The sequence below is a fragment of the Vombatus ursinus genome, unplaced genomic scaffold (genome assembly GCF_900497805.2).
Source record: "Vombatus ursinus unplaced genomic scaffold, bare-nosed wombat genome assembly UNPS02010639.1, whole genome shotgun sequence".
NCBI lineage: Eukaryota > Metazoa > Chordata > Mammalia > Diprotodontia > Vombatidae > Vombatus > Vombatus ursinus.
In genome coordinates this window covers 2,652,167-2,657,034 of record NW_020950417.1, presented here as the reverse complement: position 1 = coordinate 2,657,034, position 4,868 = coordinate 2,652,167, and positions in this window count along the sequence as shown.

The window sequence follows — 4,868 nt, the reverse complement described above, 5'->3', positions numbered from 1 at the left end:
ATGAAAAGAGGAAAAGGTGTATTTGTCTTTTATTCAAGAAAGTTTTTTTTTTACTTCTTAACACCTTGGAATTTCCCACAAAGAAGCACATATTCATCAAGAAAGGTCAGGATAATAGGGAGAGAAAAGAAGGTAGCTTTTTCAACAGAGACTAAAAACGTTTCAGGACTTGTAAGAAAAACACTTTCCACACAGTTTGAGGAATAAATGTTTGTTGAATGAAAGAATGATGGAAAAGGGAGAAAAGAAGCCAGGTGAACAGGTCAAATGAAATCTATTTACTTGAACAGTAATTATGAAAATTAGCTAAGAACTCTAAACACAACTAGAGTGGCTACAAATTCTGATGACACAAATGTCAGCGACTGTCACAGTCATAGAATGTCGGAGATGACCTTGGCCAAACCTCCCCTTTTACAGATAAAACAACTAAAGACTAGAGAGGGGAGGTACTTGCACAAGATCATACAGTTAATGACTAGCAAAGTGAAATTAAACCCAGATCTCTTGTCTCTTAGGCCAACGTCCACTTTTTACTCACTTTAGACAGGACTTTCTATTCCACATAATAAAGGATTTATAACACTGTCATTATTGCTTTAGTTAATTCCTGAATGTTAGGCAATTCATGTATGAGCTAATCTAAGAAATAAATGTGAAGTTCAAATTTTTTCCATACTTCTCAGCAGAGACATGACTAGGAATTTTGGTACCAGGGCAAATTCAATTGGTGGTGGAGGTTTCAGATGGTGTTTGTAATGACCTGGTGATGATGAGAAAGCCCAGTGTTTTCTGGCTGGCAAACTCTTTTTCCCCTTTCTGAATCTTTATGATTCAGTCACAGGTTGCCTGGGTGAAAACTACTTTTCCCTGCTACTATTCCTCAGTCCCTCAACCCCATTCATATCAACTCACCCTGCCCTCCCCCAGTACCTAACCTGTACTACCCTTCTCTCTGCAACATCATCCCAACCCTCTACTTCCACTTCCATTGGTAATAAACTGCCCTTTGTTTAATACCTCCTCTTCACATTTACTTCATTTACTCCTTGAGTTGTATTCCTTGGGATGATATTTTTGCCTTTCTTCATATTCTCAGTGCTTAGCACATAGTAAAGTACTTAATTAAGGCTTGTTTATTTATTGATTGATTGATTGGATTAAAAAGCAACAATAACAATAAATAAAAACAACCCAGGATAGCATTCCTAACAAGATACCACATTCTTTGCTACCTTCTTCCGTCAGCATTGGGTGTACCTTCCCTCATTTCTTCCTAGAACACTGAGCCTGAAGCTCTTCTGTTATTCTCCATCCTTTCTACAGTCTCCTGTGCTTATACGTGGGGACTTGAATAGACATACTGATGTCTACTCAAACACCTTGGCCTCACCATGAATGACCCTCTTGTCTCCTCAACATGCTCTGAGGCAAGGGTTGAACAATTCAGAGCAAGGAGCCATTGACCAAGATCAACATAGATCTTGGTGTGTCCCTCTCCCTGGGACACTGTATGTAAGCTCACTGTTTATCCCTGGCCTACCTGGAAACTTTTCTGCTACTCTGTTTGGCCAACAACTGGTTAAATAAGAGTCCTTCTATCTTCCTTGATAAGTCAACCTCTCAATACTTAGAATATTCAGGAACCCTGAAACACTATACCTGTACCTTCTGCCTCTCCCCTGATATTAACAGTCATAAGCCTCATTCTCAACCTCTTCCCAGAGTCACTTTCTCCTCCAGCCCTTGAAGAGACAGATTGCTACAATAGCAGTGGAATAGAGGACATACCATTCCCACCTTCTCATTTGCTAGTAACCTCACTTCCTCCCTCTCTCCTGGAGCCACTTAACCCCTCAACCTCACTTCTAACAGGGTAAAGCATAGTATAAGATGCCAGAACTGAAGACTTCAGACTGCAGAAGGGAGGAAGTTGTCACACCTCTCAGGTTGTCAGTGCCTGTGTTAAAACTCAAGATGCCCTTCCCTTGTTACAATTTTGCTTCTCAATCTCCCTAGTAAGTACCAACTCAGGTTCCAGATGTGAGAAAGAATTATAGAACATAAGAAGAATCAAAATTAATCCAGTGGTACTTTCCTTAATTTGATTCTAGAAAAAGCTCTTGGGTCAGAGATGACAAGGTGATATGTGCATATAATCACAAAATGTAATTTATGAAATTGTGTGTATGTGTGTGTGTATGTGGAGAAGGAAGAGGAATATATACATAAATACATATGTGTATCTTAAGGATATATAGAAATATAGCCCCAAATGATGTGGCTAGACTATGAACTTCCAGGAAAAAATATGGTAAACTTAAGATTTAAAGACAGAAGTGATCTTAGGTTTTATCTAGTGTAAGTCTCCCTCCTTATCTATGAGAAAATTGAAGTTCAAAGTAATAAAACAGCTTGCCTGAAGCTCCAGATTCCAAGCACAGGTTTTCTGACTCCAAATCTAGTGTTCTCTACTGTATCTCCTTGCCCTGGACAGCCTGGTAGTTGGTGTCAGGAAATGGGATGGCCAGCTGGTTATGAGCACAGGTTTCAGGCCAGTCTTGAGTTAGAGGCGGAGAAGTAAATGACACATTCTTCAAAGAGCATTGAAAGCTACAGTCCAAATAATAGTCTTCACATGTGCATATGGGAAAGAGGGCTGTGTGTGATGCACTGGGCTTTTCCACTGTACCTGCTGCCCTCACAGATGTCAACTGCTACAAACAATATTTGTATGCATAGCTGGGTGTGCACAGAAAGTCTGAGTGGAAGGAATATTCTTTTATACAATTCGTGTTGAGGGATGTGAAGATTGAATAGTTCTCTGAAGGTTTGTGAATTCACTTTTTAAGTCCATTTGGAACTGAACTTAACTGTCTTTTTCTCATAATCTTTTACATTTCAGATAGAAATTCCAAATATATTGTAGTTGTAACTGTACATACATATATACATATTCACACCTATATATAACTATCTATAACTATACCTATATCTGTGTGCATATACATTTATATATGTCTGTATGTAAATGTATATCTTATCTGTATGAAGTCTTTATACTTATGTCTGTCTGTATCAATTTCTGTATCTTTACCCATATATATCTAATCTATAACTATATATATGTAGTATACATATTTACACACACTTATAATTACTTATATCTTTCTCTATGTTTGTATATATATATATATCCCTAAATATATACGTATGTGTATATAATCTATATTAAGTCTTTATATCTAAGCCAGTATCAATTTCTGAATCTGTATCTACATATATCTAATTGATAGCTATAGCTATATACATACCTAAATATATATTTCATCTAACTCTATACATATAGCTTTAGCTATAGTTCTGTTTTATCTATATTTGTATTTATATCTATATATAATTATAGTTATATCCATATGTTTAGTGCCATCTATAGTTGTTATTGTATCTGTCTATCAATTTATATTTATTTCTATAGAGTTGTAGCTATATCTGGAGCTGGAGCTCTATCCCGAGCTGTAACTATCTCTATTTATCTATAGCTGTATCTATATCACTATTTCTAGCTGCAGTGGTAGCTACAGCTGCACCCATGAGTTATGGACAAAAGGAGCAAGGACTTCTGAGTCTTCTTTGCCACTTTGGCCACCAGCAACTTTTCATTGTGTGGTAAATTTTCATTGCTTGGTGGTAGCAGCTGTCAATGGAATATGGTTCCCCATCTTCCCAACTTACCATTATTCCTCTTTTCCAATGTGCATTCATTCTCCTGCCCTCACTCCCAGCCCAACCTTTCAGCTTGCCTTGTAGTTCACCATTTCTAGGACCCACTGCAGCATCAGGACATGCTTAGGGAGAAAAGAAAGGTGCCCAGGATTTGATTCTGCCAAAAAACCATGGCAATTGGACACAAGAGATTTGGCTTTGCTCAGCCAATAGCTAACAGTGAATTCAAGGAATTAAAGAATGAGACCCCCTTCCCCCCTCCAACAACATTGAAACATTCAAAAGAAATCCCAGGAAGCGTTGATGAGAACACTAATTACTATTATGACATTTAACTGGTTGTCAGCCTCATTCCAAGTGTAACATTTATGTTGAATATCTCATTATTTCCGTATGCAGTTGAGGCCAGAGACAAGGGTCTAGTGAGGTCCTACAGAAAGAGAACAAGGATTGCCAATGCTATGTCTCCATGGTAGCACAGCTAATCTGGCAAGATCGCCAAGCACACACAGAGGAAGAGAGGTTATTGACAAAGCTATCTTTGATACAGGGACTACGCAGAGAAGAAAACAGTCCAGGAAATCCATTTCTAAAGGATGGTCTAACCCTTTAAATATAGCCTTTGCTGAGAAAGAGAGACTTAGAGGTAGTGGGGTGGGGGTGAGGGTGGGCAGAGAAGCATTCTGTTTTCAGGAGAACTTTTTGGTTTGGCCTGGGCTTGTTTTTGTTATAGTGCTCTCAAACTGCGCTGGCAATCACATTAGTGGTTCTGAGCATTGTGGCCACTTCAATGAAGGCTTTTTGTTTGGGATCACCTGCCTTACTTCATGGCAGTTTTTTATTCTGAGGGCTGCTTCTCAGAGATCTAAACTGGCCTCACGTTTAAAGAAGTGAGTAAGAGAGCAAGGGGGAAGAGACACCCCTTTTTTCATACATGTTAGCATAGTCAAAGCACACACACCCCTACCCACCCAAACAAGGGGCTAATTTCTGCCCAGAGTCAGTTTATTCTAGGACAAAAATAAAATACAACCTTACCAGCTTGGTTTCAAACCATGATACAACAACATTGAATGAGTGTGTGTGTGTGTGTGTGTGTGTGTGTTCATGTGTGCACGTGCATGCGCATGTGTGCATGTGTG